The sequence below is a fragment of the Anomaloglossus baeobatrachus genome, chromosome 5 (genome assembly GCF_048569485.1).
Source record: "Anomaloglossus baeobatrachus isolate aAnoBae1 chromosome 5, aAnoBae1.hap1, whole genome shotgun sequence".
Taxonomy (NCBI): Eukaryota; Metazoa; Chordata; class Amphibia; order Anura; family Aromobatidae; genus Anomaloglossus; species Anomaloglossus baeobatrachus.
The window spans coordinates 159481398-159500133 of record NC_134357.1 but is presented as its reverse complement, the minus strand read 5'-3'; the positions used below and the strand labels follow the sequence as shown (position 1 = coordinate 159500133).

Sequence of the window (18736 nt, the reverse complement as noted above, 5' to 3'; positions counted from 1 at the left end):
AACAGTTTGTTTTTATCACAATTAACTAGTGATGGGCGAACCCCCTCAATGTTTGGGATCGGGAGACTCGCCCAAACATTTTGTAAAGTCAGTGTTCGGGTTGGGAGATAACACAAACTTGCTTCCGAACCCCGAGCTTGGACTTTACAGTTATTGGATGGTGGCAGAGGGGGCTGTAAAAAAAAGAATATAGCTTATAATAAAAATTGTTTTTATACTTACAGGTACCGCGACGCGTCCTGCAGACTCTGTCTGCCGGCCGCTTCTGCTTCTGTGTCTGATCATTAACTTTTGGGGGTATTTACTGAACTGCTCATCACTCGGCAGTCTTCGGCTGTTTTCGCAGTGACGTCAGGGTTCACCCGAGTCCATGGACTCAATTGAACTTTGACTATCACTGTCAGTGTCAGCCTGCTCCTCACTCTATAGAGATGCTTGTCTATACAGAGCGATGAAGCAGAGCTGCCATTGCTCTCCCTGCTTCTCGCTCTGTAGAGACGCTTGTCTGTACCGAGTGATGAAGCAGAGCTGACATTGCTCTCCGTGTGGACTATGTCGGACTAAGGATTTTTTTATAATAAAGATGGAGTCTCTAAATGTTTTTTTTATTTATTTCTAAAAAAAAAATTGTGTTGTGTTTTTTTTACTGTTTACTAGAAATTCATGGTGGCCATGTCTAACTTGGCGTAACACCATGAATTTTGGGCTTAGTACCAGCATAGAATACAAAGCTGGTATTAACCCCTTTATTACCCAGCATGCCACCTCCATCCAGGCCGCTGGATGAGCCAGGAAAAGTGCCTGGAAATGGCGCTAAGAAACAATTCTCCTTTTTCAGGGGCAGTAGTGGGCTGTGGTTTTTAGAGTGGAGGGCCCAAAACACTTTGGCCTTACCACGCTGAGAATCCCAGCCCCCAGATACCTGCTTTTACCTGGCTTTCGATCAAAATATGGCGGGAGACCACACATTTTTTATTATTTTTTTAAATAATAAAAAAAATGCATGGGTTTCCCCATATTTTGATTGCCAGTCAAGGAAAAGCCAGACAGATGGGGGTGGCAGCCCATAGCCATCCGCTTTATCTGTGCTGAGAATCAAAAATACCGCAGAGCGCTATGTCATTTTTTTAACTATTTATTTTTACACTACTATCTGTGTGAGGGACCCAACAGCCAATTTCAGATGCTGTCACGCAGAATGTGCATCTGTGGTTGGCTGTTGGAGTAACCTGAAATTTGCCCATACATTCAAGATGCTAGAATGTGTGGGCTGGTTTCAGGTTACTCCAGCGTCAAATCACAGACGCCCAGTATGTCACAGCATCTGTGATTTTCTGTTATTTTAACAGTAAAATAAAACAACACACGGAAAAAAAATTTTTATTTGAAATAAAACAGAAGACATTTAGGACTCCATCTTTATTATCCATAAAAATCCTGTAGTCCAATGTAGTCCAAAGGTGGGCGAGCATTTTCAGCTCTGCTACATCTTTGTGAGGAGACAAACATAGGTCTGCTCACACAGACTCAGCTGAGAGCTGTCAGAGACTTCACCTGAGTGCACAGCTGATGGCGGGGGCACGCTGGGTAATAAAGGGATTAATACCAGCTTTGTATTCTTAGCTGATAATAAGCGTGAAATTCATGGTGTCTCATGTCAAATTAGAAATGGCCACCATGAATTTCAAGTAAACCGTAAAAAATAAACAACACATAAATTTATTTTTTTTTATTAGCGATAAAACAAAAAAACAATTAGAGACTCAATCTTTATTATAAAAACATCCTTAGTCCGACGTAGTCCACAGGGAGAGCAATGTCAGCTCTGCTTCTTCGCTCTGTACAGACAAGCATCTATACAGAGCGAGAAGCAGGGATAGCAATGTCAGCTCTGCTTCATCGCTCTGTAAAGACAAGCATCTAAACAGAGCGAGAAGCAGGGACAGCAATGTCATCTCTGTTTCATTGCTCTGTACATACAAGCGTCTCTACAGAGCGAGAAGCAGGCTGATAGTGAGGGTATGACTCCACTTGCGTATGACTCCTGTGATTCTCTCATCGGTATCACCCAACACTGCGCACACTCTCCTGACTGGAGCGCCTCATCTGCATGGAAATATATGCAACCGACCCGCTCCTGTAAGGAGAGTGTGCCGGGTGATACCGATGCAAGACTCGCACAGTGGCGTCAAAGTTTAATCGAGTCCATGGCTCATGGACCCGGGGAACTCTGACGTCACTGCGAAGACGGCCGAAAAAAGCTGAAAACTGCTGAGTGACGAGCAGTGCAGTGATACCACCAAAAGTTAATGATCAGATCCGGAAGCAGAAACGGCCGGGAGATAGCGGATCTGCAGAATGCATCGTGGCACTGGTGTAATCATAATGTTTTTTAGTAATGTGCTTTTTTTTACAGGTCCTGTACCCGAACTGTAACATGAGTTTCCCATGAAAACTCATGTTTGGGATCATGTGCACAAACACTATGTGTTTTGTACAGACCCCGAACTTTATAGTTTGAGTTCGCCCATCACTAAAATTAACCTCTTCATAGAGGAAGAGGAGATGAATTCTAGTGCGACTTATACGATGTAGCAATCTTAAAAGTAAATATCAACCCTTTAACAAGCCTTGCCACATAACTTTGGATAAGAAGCCAAACCATGCTCTCCATTTGCAGACATGGGTTTATGGTTGTTTCATCAGTGCAAATCAGGAGGTCTTAACCCCTTAACGATCTTGGATGTACTGGCATGTCCTAATTTTTCTGGTGCTTCCTGACCTTGGACTTTTCTGTACATACAACAATCGTGGGGGCTCAGGGCACTGTGACCCTGCAATTTTTAGCCGGGGACACAGTTTATCTGACAGCCGAGCCCCGGCCCTAATAGCCAGGGATGGTACCCGCACTGTCCCTGGCGGTTTAACCCCCTAAGTGCCACAATTCATATCAATCAGGGCACTTAAGGGATTGGGAGAAGATTCACACTCCCTATTCTCTCTGATCAATGCACCCACGGAGTAATTACGTGGGCCTGATCATTGTCATGGTGACCCAAGGTGACCCAAACATGTCAGATGGGAGATAAATCTCCTCCCCGGTCCCCTCCGGTCCCCCGGTGTCGCCAAAGTGCCCCCCTTTGACCCACTCCCGGAAATCCAAGATGGCCACGCGCACAGCAGCGCGCCGGCCGCATTAACCCTACTCCTCTGGTTTCTTTCGCATGTGCCATGACACATGCGACAGAAATCTCCTCCCCAGGCCCTGCCAGGTCACCCCCTATAACGCCACTGGTGTTCCCCGGTGACCCCCGTTCTTGTAAAGCGTTGATCCACCGCGGCCCCCTCCTTCACAATAGACGCTGCTGCATGCACAGAGCAGCAGTCAGCTCAGCTTCCTGTCTTCAGACACAGTGAGTGGTAGTCACCATGCATCTGTAAGCTACTTCAATGCCCTGCTCATGAGGTAAGGAACATAGTTGATAAGGAGAGCTATACTACATTTTCAAATAAAGGTATTTGATTTTATAGTTGCCCTGCTGAACGACTACCAAACATGAGAGTCCGTTATACGCCACAAGAAAACATAACTAAATAGCGAGCTCTGTTGTTTAGTATTCATTCAGCTGGATAACTGGACTTAAAGGGGTATTTTTATCTCTAAGATCCTATCCCCAATATATAGTAGGTGGAATAGCAATAATATCAGCAAATACCGATATTTGGAAATGTAGAATAGTTCTCCTGATTAGGCATGCCTTTACCTCATGAGCAGGGCATTGCAGCTTTGGTAGCAACACTTACGACATGGACTCTGCTGCTGTGGACCCGGGGAGAGTGGGTGCAGATTCATTGCACCCACACTCCTCACATGGAGGGTCTGCATTCCTAGAAAATGGGGGATACATTCCCTGAGCGTGTCCCCCATATTCTAGATGGTCCAGAGTTATCGTGGGACCCCTTTACTTTTTTTCCTTACAATAAATTGGTGAAAGAGGGAATGTTTTGGGGAGTGTTTTTTTCAAATACATTTTTTTTGTCTATTTGTTTTGTTAGTACTGACAGTTTGTGATGTCAGGTATGTGAAAGAAGCCATGACATCACAAACTGCTGGGCTTGATGTCAGGTGACCTTACAGCTAGTATCAACCTCATTTATTACCCCGTTTGCCACTGCACCAGTGCACGGGATGAGCTGGGCTGAAGTGCCAGGATTGGCGCATCTAGTGGATGCGCCACTTCTGGGGCACCTGCGGCCTGCTATTTTTAGGCTGTGAGGGGCCAATAACTATGGACCTTTCCACCCTGAGAATACTAGACCACAGCTGTCCGCTTTACCTTGGCTAGTGATCCAATTGGGGGGGACCCTACATTTATTTTGTAATTATTAATATTTTTAAAACAATTATAAAAAAGAGCCTGGGATGACCTCCACATTGGATCCCCAACCACGGTAAAGCTGCCAGCTGTGGTTTTCAGGCTACAGCCTCCTGCTTTACCCTAGCTGGCTATCAAAAATGGGGGGACCCAACGTCATATTTTGTTAACTATTTTTTTAAATAAAAAAAAATAATGGGCTTCCCTGTATTTTGATTGCCAGTCAACAAGGTAACGCCAGGCAGATGGGGGTGGCAACCCGTAGCTGTCTGCTGTATCTGCGCTGAGAATCAAAAATAACGCGGAGCGCTACAACATTTTTTTTAAACATTTATTCTTACAGCACTGTGATGTCCAGCAATCAAAATACAGGGAAGCCCTTTTTTTTTAGGTATTTAAATAAATAATTAAAAAAAATATATATGGGCTACCGCTGCATTTTTTGTATTGCTAGCTAAAGGTAATCCAAGCAGCTACTGGCTGCTAACCTCCACTGCTTGGTGTTACCTTCACTGGCAATGAAAAATCCAGGGAAGCATTTTTTATTTTTTTTGCCAAAAAACTACAAAAAAATGACGTGAGCTTCGCCATATTTTTGTATGCTAGCCAGGTACAGCAGGCAGGTATGGGCTGCTCCCAACCCCCAGCTGCCTATTTGTACCTGGCTGGGAACTAAAAATATAGGGAAGCCCTTTTTTTAATTATTTCATGAATTTCATGAAATAATTAAAAAAAAAAAACAATGTAGGCTTCACCCCATTTTTGTGTCCAGCCGGGTACAGCTAGGCAGCAGGGGATTGGATCCGCAGCACAGGTTAGCCCAAGCTTTCTGGGCCCCTCTGCTGTGAATTGCAGTCCGCAGCCGCCACAGAAAATGGCGTTCTCATAGAAGCGCCATCTACAGGCGCTGTATCCAACTCTTCCAGCTGCCCTGATGCCGGTGGCTCGCTGGGAAATAATGATTTCAGTTGATAATATACAGCTAGCCCTAACCCCATTATTACCCAGCGAACCGCCCATCACCAGGGCAGCTGGAATAGTTGGATACAGCGCCAGAAGATGACGCTTCTATGAAAGCGCCATTTTCTGGGGCAGCTGCGTACTGCAATTCGCAGCATAGGGGCCCAGAAAGTTCGGGCCAACATGTGCTGCGGATTCCAATCCCCAGCTGCCTAGTTGTACCTGGCTGCAGACAAAAATATGGCGAAGCCCACGTCATTTGTTTTTTAATTATTTCATGAAATTCATTAAATAATAAAAAAAGGGCTTTCTTATATTTTTGGTTTCTAACCGGGTACAAATAGGCAGCTTGGGGTTAGGGGCAGCCGGTAGCTGCCTGCTGTACCTGGATAGCATACAAAAATATGGTGAAGCCCACATAATTTTTTTGGGGGGCAAAAAACTCCAGCATACAGTCCTAGATGGAGTATGCTGTGCTTTGTAGTTCTGCAGCTGCTGTCTGTCTGTATGGAGGAGAGCAGACAGCAGCTGCAGAACGACAAGGCTCAGCATGTTCCATTCACTAGTCTATGCAGGACAGCAGCTGCAGAACTACAAGGCTCAGCATACTCCATCCAGGACTGAAATTGGTTGAAGGATTTCACCAGCACAAAACTCCAGGCATTTTGTTCTTTAAAATAAAAATTCCTTTATTTTCTTATCATTAAAAAGTCCATGCTATGGTGGTCAAGCCCATGTCAGAGAGGACGCGTTTCGAACATCCAGTTCTTATTCAGTCTCTAAACCATCTAGTCACAGAACTGTTTAAAAAGGGCTGAACCCAAACATGTGATCAAATGCAAGGAGAGAGCAAGACAATTACAAAAACATTAACCCCTTGAGTTATATCACTCCATATAATGCTTATAACACTTATATATATACAAAGTTTTTTTAGCCAGATTAATATGCAAACATCAATTCATTTCTTTTATTTAAACCTTTCGGAAATCTTGTGCCCATTAAAAACATCCATTTTATTTCTCTCTGAAAGAGGATATCTTTCAAATTTCCACCTCTTCTAGGTAGTTGAATTTTTTCAATGGCATTGACTTTCATGCCTGTTAAATTACCTGCATGTGCGTCGCGAAAATGTTGAGACGCTCCTGATAATTTTCTGGTGGTGGCATTATTAACATCATAAATGTGTTCAGATATCCTCTTTCTGAGAGAACGACAAGTGCTGCCTATATATTGTAACTGGCAAATAGTACACGATATTAAATAAACCACATGGTCTGAACTGCAGTTTATGAGTGACATTATTTTATACGTTTTTTTATCTGTAAATGAAGAAAATTCCTTCACATTTGACATATAACCGCATAGTCCACACGATCTGTGGCCACATTTGAAAGAGCCTGTGCTGGGTAACCAATTGCCAGTGTTTTTTTCTTTTTTAGTGGAACCGCACCTATTCATATGATCACTAGGTGATAACATGGATCCCAATGTAATGTTCCTTTTTGAAACAAATTTAACTCCATTTTTTAAGATTTTGTGTAATGTGTCATCTGTAGATAAAATGGGTAAATATTTTTTAATAATTTTAATTACATCATAATAATTCTACTGTATGTTGTTGAAAAAACAACTGACAATTCTTTCTGGGGATTATCTCTGGTTTTATTCATGTCCAAATATTGTGATCTACTCACTTTGATTGCCTTGGTTTTGGCTTTCTGGAGATTTGTCATTTTATACCCTCTTGCCAAAAACCTTTTTTCAATAGTGCTGCATTCTACCTCAAAACCATTTTGGGTGTTGCAACATCTCCTAGCACAGACATATTCACCTGTAGGGATGTTATTTATAACATGCTTTGGATGGCAACTTCCCGCATGTAATAGTGAGTTGCCTGATATGGGTTTTCTATAAAGACTACAATTAATTTCTCCATTGTCACCCTTCCCATGGAATTGTATATCCAAAAAATTAATTTTTGATACATCATGAAAAAAAGTGAAAAAAAGATTATGGGCATTATTATTAATATATGATATGAAATCCTCAATTTTTTTGTTTGGATTTTGCCATACAATAAGTACATCATCTATAAATCTCAGATATAATGCTATATCCGAGAAAAAAGGATTGCACTGATTGAAAATATATTGTTCTTCCCACCAAAACATAAATATGCCTGCTAGAGAGGGGGAAAACCGTGCGCCCATTGAACATCCCTGTAACTGAATATATCCTTTATTTAAAAAGGTGAAATAGTTGTTCTTGAGTAAAAACTCAGTTACGTCAATCAAATAGTCCTGTAATTCAAGTGAGTAGTCAGAATATTTTTTGAGCAAATCTTTCAACGCTAAAATGGCAAGAGAATGTGGAATGGATGTATACAGTGATTGCACATCACAAGTTAACCAACTAAAATTATCTTGCCATTTCATCTGAGAAATAATATTCAACACATGTTTGCTATCCAGGACATAGCCAGGAGACATTTTAGGAAGAAATTGAAGGTGGTTATCCAACCACTCTGCTAGATGTTCAGTATAAGAATCTATACCTGAGACAATCGGTCTCATTTTTGGGGGAAATTGGTTTTTATGTGACTTGGGTAAGGCATGTAATAATGGTGTTAAACAATAAGATGGATTAAGATAATCTCTCAATTTTTCATCAATTAAACCCAAATGTAAGCCTTCTTCTAGAATTTTTTCCAAGGATTTTTTTATATCTGCAGAGGGGTCACGATCGACTCTCCTGTAGGTATCACAATCCTGTAAAATAGTCAATACCTCCCTTTCATAAAGTCCAGTATCCAAAACTACGACTGCCCCCCCCTTGTCAGAATTTTTTATTATGATGTTAGAGTTTTTTTGCAAGGAAATAATCGCATCCTTCTCAGTCTAAGGCCTGCGCCACACATCCGTGCCTCCGGCACGTGTTTGTCATTTTTTACACGTACCGGCGGCACGGAGACTTGTACAGCAATGCTACCCTATGGTAGCAGGCACACACACGTAAAACCACACGGAACGTGTGTCCGTGTGCGTTTGTATGTGTGTGCGATTTTCAAAGCGCTGACATGTCAGTGTTTTCTCCGGCAGCACGGGTGTTACACGGCCCGCACCCGTACCACACGGGTGTAGTGTGGATGCGGTCCCGTGTGACACGCGCCGGAGTAAACACACATGTCAGGGAAAAAAAAAAAAAACATTAACTCACCTTCTCCAGCCCTCCTGTCTCTGCCGCTGCTGCCTCTTGCTGCCGACCGCCGCTCTATTATTCTATCGCGGATAGCACACGTAGAACACACGTGTCACGCACGTACCAGAGACACGTACTTACCTGCACGCAACACGCAGGGGAAATACGTGTCTCTCGGCACGTGCGTGAAATTCACGTGAGTGTGGCAGAGGCCTTAGACAAATTTTGAACCATAGGTTCTTGTAAATGAGAAAGAGCAGTTAATTCCTTTTCTACTATGTTCTGGAAATCAGTCATCTGATCACACCTCGAAGGTATGGGATAAAAACTGGGATTAGGAACATTAAAGTGGGAAACTACACAATGTGGATTGGGCCCGGCACCACTATCACTTGACAAATCATGCAAATCTTGTAAAGCCATTTGTTCTTTAAATGACATAGGAGAGAAAAAAATGTCAGCTGATGCATTTGAAACATTAGGAACATTAACCTCATTTTCATCGTGAAAGAAGTGTTTTTTTACTGTTAATTTTCGGATAAACTTATTAACATCTAGTATTGTTTTAAAAAGATCAAACCTCTTGTTGGGAACAAAATTTAAACCCCTTTTCAAAACACTAATTTCACTACTGTTTAAAATGCATGCCGACATATTTATAACAGAAAAATTATTATTATCAATATTAATTTCCTTTTCCCCCTCGTGAAATGATTGTGTTGGTACACATGACTTTCTATGTTTGCGGCTGCTCCTCCTTGTTTTTTTCGATTTTTTTGAAAAAACGGCTGATTTTTCAAGTTTTTTGACACACTTGAAGAAGTGGATGGAGTGTCAAAATTATTATCGGACGTGTCAGTATTATAGTCTGTAGAGTCCACATCAGTCGTTTCAAAGTCCGTAGAAGAAAAATTGACACGAGTAGAATTATTACGTCTTTTATGATTTTTCAATATGGATCTGGGACCAGCTTGGAAAAATCTCCTGGAATTATGCCAATTGTAGATTTTATTATCCTCATAGTCCCTTAAATCACGAACAAACTTTTTTTCTTTGAATGCAGTAATTGTATCCTCAAGGGCAATGATTTTAGTGTTTATCTGGTCTTTCGTGGTCTTATAAGCATCCAGACCTGAATATTGTTCAAGGGAAACTTCAATTTCTTTAATCTTATTCTCCAACACACCTATTTTATTTCGTTCTTGTTCTATAATTAATTGAATAAGTTTTTTGGAGCATTCAGATAAGATAGTGTCCCATTTTGCAACAAATTCTTGATTAAATTCAACTGTGGGTCTTTTGTTCAGCCGAAGTCCCCTGGGAACCATATTTTTGTCAAGATATGCTTGCAAGGTTACACTGTCCCACCAGGTACGAATTCTCGCTGACATCACTTTTTCTAATTCCCACATAATTTGATTCATTTCTGTGTGCGTTTCCAAGGGGGTATCTTGCTTATTCAATGAAAACATTTTTGCTGCTCTCTCCATACGTAGTTTATCTGAAGTAACAAAAATCTGATTGCTATTACCTTCATTCATCTGGTCTTCCTTTTTATGACACAATTTTTTATAAGGAACTATGAGTCATGCAATTTCATCATATATAGTATACAATGTCTCTTATTGAAAAGATCCAAAACAATGATAATTGACTTACTGACAGTTCCTATTCATGAATCACAGGGAGCACGGGTATAGCAGCTCAAGGTGAAGGTAGAAAGAGGTTTTTTGCCCAGCTCACCTGTGTGATGGAAGCCAGTAATCCTGGGCTGTGCACGGAGAAGAGGTTTGGAGAGCCAGTCCATGTGCATTGAAATTGGTTGAAGGATTTCACCAGCACAAAACTCCAGGCATTTTGTTCTTTAAAATAAAAATTCCTTTATTTTCTTATCATTACTGGGATTAGGAACATTAAAGTGGGAAACTGCACAATGTGGATTGGGCCCGGCACCACTATCACTTGACAAATCATGCAAATCTTGTAAAGCCATTTGTTCTTTAAATGACATAGGAGAGAAAAAAATGTCAGCTGATGCATTTGAAACATTAGGAACATTAACCTCATTTTCATCGTGAAAGAAGTGTTTTTTTACTGTTAATTTTCGGATAAACTTATTAACATCTAGTATTGTTTTAAAAAGATCAAACCTCTTGTTGGGAACAAAATTTAAACCCCTTTTCAAAACACTAATTTCACTACTGTTTAAAATGCATGCCGACATATTTATAACAGAAAAATTATTATTATCAATATTCATTTCCTTTTCCCCCTCGTGAAATGATTGTGTTGGTACACATGACTTTCTATGTTTGCGGCCGCTCCTCCTTGTTTTTTTCGATTTTTTTGAAAAAACGGCTGATTTTTCAAGTTTTTTGACACACTTGAAGAAGTGGATGGAGTGTCAAAATTATTATCGGACGTGTCAGTATTATAGTCTGTAGAGTCCACATCAGTCGTTACAAAGTCCGTAGAAGAAAAATTGACACGAGTAGAATTATTACGTCTTTTATGATTTTTCAATATGGATCTGGGACCAGCTTGGAAAAATCTCCTGGAATTATGCCAATTGTAGATTTTATTATCCTCATAGTCCCTTAAATCACGAACAAACTTTTTTTCTTTGAATGCAGTAATTGTATCCATGTAATTGTAATTGTCTTGCTCTCTCCTTGCATTTGATCACATGTTTGGGTTCAGCCCTTTTTAAACAGTTCTGTGACTAGATGGTTTAGAGACTGAATAAGAACTGGATGTTCGAAACGCGTCCTCTCTGACATGGGCTTGACCACCATAGCATGGACTTTTTAATGATAAGAAAATAAAGGAATTTTTATTTTAAAGAACAAAATGCCTGGAGTTTTGTGCTGGTGAAATCCTTCAACCAATTTCAATGCACATGGACTGGCTCTCCAAACCTCTTCTCCGTGCACAGCCCAGGATTACTGGCTTCCATCACACAGGTGAGCTGGGCAAAAAACCTCTTTCTACCTCCATCCAGGACTGTATGCAGGAGTTTTTTGCCCACCAAAAAAATGACGTGGGCGTCGCCATATTTTTGTATGGTAGCTAGGAACAGCAGGCAGGTACGGCTGCCCCCAACCCCCAGCTGCCTATTTGTACCCGGCAGGGAACTAAAAATATAGGGAAGCCCTTTTTTTAATTATTTCATGAATTTCATGAAATGATTAAAAAAAAAAACACGTGGGCTTCGCCCCATTTTTGTGTCCAGCCGGGTACAACTAGACAGCTGGGGATTGGAATCCGCAGCACAGGTTAGCCCGAGGTTTCTGGGCCCCTCTGCTGCGAATTGCAGTCCGCAGCCGCCCCAGAAAATGGCGCTCTCATAGAAGCGCCATCATCAGGCGCTGTATCCACCTCTTCCAGCAGCCTTGAAGCCAGGTGGCTTGCTGGGTAATAATGAGTTAATACTAGCTTTGTTTTAACAGCTAGTATTAAGCCAGAGATTCTAAAGGCTGCTTTACATGGTACGACCGATTGTGCGATTTCACAATCGATCGTACCCGCCCCCGTCCTTTTTGCGTCACGGGCAAATTGCTGCCCGTGTCGCACAAAGTCAGTAACCCTGTCACACATACTTACCTCTCGTGCGACCTCGATGTGGGCGGCGAACGTCCACTTCCTGGAGTGGGAGGGACGTTCGGCGTCACATTGACGTCACACGGCCGCCGGCCAATGGAAGCGGAGGGGCGGAGATGAGCGGGACGTAAACATCCCGCCCACCTCCTTCCTTCACATAGCTGGCGGCGGCCGCGTGACGCAGGTGAGCTGCTGTTCATCGTTCCCGGGGTGTCACACGGAGCGACGTGTGCTACCCCGGAAACGATGAACAACTAAATTAAACGATATTATGGAACCTAGCGAGCAGTACACGACTCACGATTTGTGAGCGATACTGCGTCGCTAGGAGGTGTCACACAGGCCGGCATCGCCAGCAATGCCGGATGTGCGTCACAAAAACCGTGACCCCGACGATCTATCGCACGATAGATTGTCTGGTGTAAAGCAGCCTTTAATGTCAGGCAAGTTTGACCAGACCATAAAGAATCTCCAATAAAGGGTTATAAAAAAGACACCACACAGAGAAAAAATACTTTAATAGAAATAAATACACAGACACACTTAGAGACTCCATGTTTATTACCCCCTCTTATCCCTGCATGATCCATGGTCTTCTGTCTTCTTTCTCCTTCAACACATGCAGCTCTGCTCCATCAGCAGCACTGCATGGGAGAAAGACGCTGCTCCCTGTGCAGGCTTTTCACTCCGTGAGTGATCAGTGCTGCTGGCTGTTAGCGGTACCGTCACCGCTGACAGATGGGTTGCCATGGCGACGGTGCTACGATCACGTGATTCCCAGTGCCGCTGCGGCCGTTAGCGATGACGTCACTGCTAAAAGGTGTGTTGCTATGGCAACGGTGATCTCCGTTATTTACCGGCTATGTCAGACAGTCAATAATGGAACGGGGAAGCAGAACGGGGAGTCGACCGTGTGCCAGAGCATGTCGCCGGTACACGGCGATACACAAACGTGCACCGTGTACCAGAGCGTGCAATGGCAGGACCTAGCATGACGTCAAAGCCATGTGACCAGTCTGTAGCCAATGAGATAATAGATACATGACTGGTCACATGGCTATTTTGATGTCACGATAGGTCCTGTGTCACTGCTGGTTACCGGGAGGACGCAGCGATTACCAATGGAAAAGCGGCGGGAGACAGGGTGCAGGACAGATCGCGGGCACCGGTAAGTATTATGGCAATGTTTATTAACTGTATGTGTACATTTATAATGTGTTTTTATGTGTTTGTGATTGCCTTCCATTGTTTTCAATGGGGTTCGAGAGGTTTGTCGAATGGCTTGTCGAACGGGGTACCGTTCGACGAACCGAACTCGAACTCCAGGGGGGGTGGCTCATTTCTACTTATAAAGGGACTAAATGAAAAATTTTAAAAAAAAATGTCAAAATATTGAAAAAATAACAGAAAATAAAGAAAAATAATAATAATTCAAATAAATAGTTGCATTTGTGCAAAAAAATAAACAAAGAAAGTACACATATTTGGTATTGACACCTCCATACCAACCCTATCTATAAAACTGTCACAATAGTTAACCCTTTCAGTGAACACCATCAAATAATGAATAAAAAAATGTAACAAAAACTGTCTTTTCATCATACAGCTGACAAAAAAGAGACATCTAATGCAATAAAAAATCAAATATAAATAAAAATGGTACCGCTGAAAATGTCATTTTGACCCACAAAAAATAAGCTGTCATACAGCTCCATGACCAAAAAAGACAAAAAGCTTTAGGTCTCAAAATACAATAATGCAAAAACTGTTTTTCTCCGATAAAATAGTTTTTATGGTGTAAAAGCAGCAAAACAGAAAAAAAATAATATAATATAATAAATAAATTTAATTCTTCAACTGCTATTGATATGTTCCTTCTGCCTCTAGAAGATCTTAGTCTGGTGCAGCTCATTTATCCTGCACTCTAGATTGAGCATTTACACCAGGGATTATGTGTAAGGCTGTGTGCCCACAATCAGGAACAGCAGTATTTTGGACCCAGCATGTTTTGGCTGCATCCAAAATGCTACATTATACAGTACAAGCACAGTTTTGGCATGATTGTAGTGAGGAGAACCCACGGGTGCAGATTTCCAGAAGCACGAGTTGGGCACAATGTACAGGCACTACAATGTACTGGGCACAACAATGACTTAGTTGCAATTTTTTTCATTCTGCAACATTCACTGTGTTTTACACCATGAACATTTTCCAGAGACTAAATCATCACTCATAGATGAATTCTCAGAGTGGTGTAATTTCCCAAATTTGGTCACTTGACAGGATTTCTTTTGTTCTGGCACTTAGGGGCTCTGGACATGGAGTCCGCAAATTATTCTAGGAAAATATGTGCTCCAAAAATCAAATGGTGTTCCTTCCCTCCCGTGCCCTGTGGTGCAGCCAAACAGTACTGTGAAGTCTTATGTGGGGTATTGCCACAAACAGGGGAAATTGTATAACACTTGATGAGGCTTTTTTTTTACTTATTCCACTTTAAAAAAGGGAAATGTAGGATTAAACCAACATTTTTTAGGTTAAAAATGTATTTTTTCATTTTCATGGCTCAACGTTATAAAATTCCGTGAATCACCTGTGGGTTGCAGGTGCTCCTAAACAAGATACATTTCTTGAGGGGTCACGTTTACAAAATGTGGTCACTAGTTGGGGAGCTCCACTGTTTAGGCACCTCAGGGACGTTGCCAATGTGACATGGCAGCGGCAAACCATTTCAACTAAATCTAATCTCAAATATAGCACTAATTCCTTTCTTCAGTTTATACTGTGCCCAAAAGTAGTTTTTACCACATATGGGATACTGGTGTACTCAGGAGAAGTTGCAAAACAAACTGTACAGTCCATTATGTCATGCTATCCATGTGAAAATGAAAGCTTTGGTGTTAAAACAACAGTTTTGTTGTAAAAAATGTATTTTTTCATTTTCATGGTTCAACATTATAAAACTCAGTGAAGCACCTAGGGGTTTCAGATGCTCACCAGCTATCTAGAAAAATTCCTTGAGGTGTCAGGTTTCCAAAATGGGGTTACTTCTGGAGGAACTACACTTATTAGGCTCAACAGAGACTTTTCAAATGCAACATGACATTCGATAATGATTCAAACTAATTTTTCAGTAAAAAAAAGTGCTCCTTCCCTTCTGAGCCCTGCCATGCACCCAAACAATTGATTCTACCACATATGAGTTATCAGCGCACTCAGGAGAAATTGCCCATTAAATTGAGATCAATTTTCCCTTTTACCCTTGTGAAAAATGTTATCTGGTTGAAGTAACAATTTTGTGATAAAAATATATTTTTTTATTCTTACGGCTTAATGTTTTAAAATTCTGTGAAGCAACCATCGACTTAAAGTGCTCAGCATACATCTAGATAAATTCCTTGATTGCTCTAGTATCTAAAATGGAATCACTCATTGGGAAGCTCCGCTGTTTAGGCTCATGAAGGGCTCTCCAAATGCAACATAGAATCTGTTAAGGATTGAAACTATTTTAGCATTCTTAATGTGAAATGTCGCTCCTTTCATTCTAAGTCCAGCCATGTGCCCAAACAGCTGATTTTCACCACATGTAGGTCTCAGTGTACTTAGGAGAAATTGCACAATAACTTGCATGGTGCATTTTTTTTCCTTTTACCCTTGTGGAAAAAAAGCTATCTGGTTGAAGTAAAAATGTTGTAGTAAAAATTGATTTCTTTACTGTATTTTCTGAAATAAAACAATCTCAGAACAAAAGCTGTGCTTACATTAAGCATGCCAATGCCAGTATAGCACTGGCATTTCTTAAAATGTAAAAATCTTGATGGTTGGTTTTCTTTAATGCTTAATCTTCTTTGTATTTTTTTTCCATGCTCCAAAGTGTTGGCAACCTTGAAATTGTTCCACAAAGTAAATTATCTCTCCAAGAAAATTATTGCAATTACACATATTCTAAAGTACACATATTTATTCCCTTTGTGTGTTGGAACAACACAAGGAAAAACAGAAGAAAAATTGGAAATTGGACATAATTTCACACAGAAACCCCAAAATGGACTGGACAAAATTGTTGGCACCTTTAGTAAATTATGAGTAAATAACTTTGTTTCAAAGAAAAGAACACAGTACCTACAGTCAAATATGGTGGAGGTTTGAAGTTGTTTTGCTGCCTCTGGCACTGGGTGGCTGGACTGTGTGCAAAGCACAATGAAATCTGAAGATTACTAAAGGATTTTTTGTTGTAATGTAGCACCCAGTGTGAGAATGCTGGGTTTGTATCATAGGGCATGAGTCTTCATGAGAACAATAATCTCAAACATACTTTAAGAAGCACCCAGAAATGAATTCAAACAAAGCACTGGAGAGTTCTCAAGTGGCCAGCAATGAGTCCTGATTTAAATCTTATTGATTAACTGTGGAGAAATTTTAAAATTGCTGTTGGGAGAAGACACCCTTCAAGTATGAGAGACCTGGAGACGTTTGCAAAAGAAGAGTTCAAAATTCTAGTTGAGAGGTGTAAGAAACTTGTTGATGGCTATTCTAAGCGATTGATTGCAGTTATTTATTACCAAAGGTGTGCAACAAAATAAGCAATTTTGTTCAGCCCATTTTTGGAGTTTTGTATGAAATTATTTCCAATTTTCCTTTATTTCTATGGTTTTTATTGCGTTGTTACAATACACACAAAGGAAATAAATATGTGTAAAACAAAATGTATCATTGCAATAATTTTCTTGGAGAAATACTTTATTTTCTGGAACAATTTCAAGGGTGCCAATACTTTTGAGCATGACTGTATAAATTGCATTGTATAGGACTAATTCTATTCAGGACATCACATCACATCAGGACTACAAGATCCCAGGTACTGTCAGCTGCACCACAACCAATGTGGTGTACTTAATTATATGTACCAAATGTCCAACTGGGGTCTGTATGTGGGGGAGACCGGACAACAGCTCAGGACAAGGATGAATTCTCACCGCCACACAATTAGAGAAAAAAGGATGGATCTACCTGTGGCCAAACATTTTTGTAACCCAGACCACAGCATCATGGACATGAAATTGCTGGTATTGAAAGGAAATTTCAAGTCCCAGAGAGATAGGAGACTTTGGGAGTACAAACTTATGATGACCTTTGACACATTCAGAGTAGGAATTAATGTGTCTCATGGATTCATGTCTTTTTACATCAGTTAAAAGATGTGCTCCTCTGACCATCCGAGCGCATCACAGCCCGGACCAGACCCTGATCAGAGGACAATAAAACTTTCACACTGAACTGCAGCAAAATTTATGGCTACAACAGTTTGCCCCCCTGCATAGTGATAGTTCTGTTTTATATAACTTGGTTGTATTTTTTTTTTTTTTTTTACTGCCCCATTCTATGTCCTGTTGTGTATAAATATGTGACTCTTCAGATTTTGTGTTATACCATGCCTGATGAAGAGACCTGAGTAGTCTCGAAAGCTTGCAATTATTACCATCTTTTCAGTTAGCCATTAAAAGGTATCAACCACTGAGGACTCTCTGTTCTTTTAAACAAAATTTTTTTATCTCTATTGGCTAACACGGTACAAAGATATATTTTACTTAATTCTATTCTGTCATTTATTTTATTGTAAATTTGTGTCGCCTTAATTTCTCTACATATGAATGCCAGTAGCGTAAAAAAGATCTTTTTTTTCTGTGAGACAAAGCACAGATATACAGGATTTTAAGCAAAGCTGTTGCTGTAAGAAATAAAGTGTCTTCAGACAGAGAAGGAAACAAAGATATATTATAACAACTATGAATTTTTGAGCACTGAATATTTATCACTTATTTGAAATAATTTTAGTTTACTTTTTAATTAAAAAAGTAATTTGCTGAAAAGTTCTTTGCTGATTTGTATTAAAATAAAAGAAGAAAAAAATTATAGGCAAACGGAAAAGTAATAGAATTAATGTAAATTACCAAGAGGAATTAGAAATATAGCCAAGAGCTTTGAATAACAAATAATAAGGATGGTCAGTGGATATATATACACCCGCAAAGATTTGTCACTGACAATAGGTTAACAAAGGAACTACAAAACCACAATACAGATACAAAGAAACCCCGATTATGTAAGCGACTATGCAGAATAGTAGAGCAAATAATAGGGGTACAGTGAAATCCCCTAGGATCAGCTATTATGTACTGGAGAAAAGGTTAGAGAAGATGGTTAGAGAAATAGCAAGGCATACATTATGTAGGGTAATTAAATAAAACATATTTTTTTTCTTTTTGGGAGAGATTAGATCCTGTAATCCCAACATATTGGTACCACTTACTAATTAATCACTTGTAAGGCCACATCTGGAATATGGGTTCCAGTTTTGGCCTCCACATTTTAAAAGGGATTTTCAGAAATTACAGTCAGTTCGGCCTGAAACACACATCCGTGAAACACGTGCGTGTTTGGTCCGTTTCCGTATATACCGGAGACACGGCCAAACGTGCACCAATGTTATTTAATGTTTGAGGACACATGTGCATTTTTCATTAAGGTCCATGGGTCCGTGTGCGTGCTACGTTTGTGTCTCCGTTTTGCACGGAAGCATGTCCGTTTTCAGCACGCAACAT

At 40.6% G+C, this 18736-nt stretch overlaps 1 protein-coding gene across 3 annotated transcripts in view; it reads left to right on the top strand.

Moving 5' to 3' along the window:
• The window catches only part of GRID1 (glutamate ionotropic receptor delta type subunit 1), a 1874363-nt gene that overhangs the window by 1698723 nt on the left and 156904 nt on the right, over positions 1–18736 (top strand). The gene's annotated exons all lie outside the window — the stretch shown is intronic.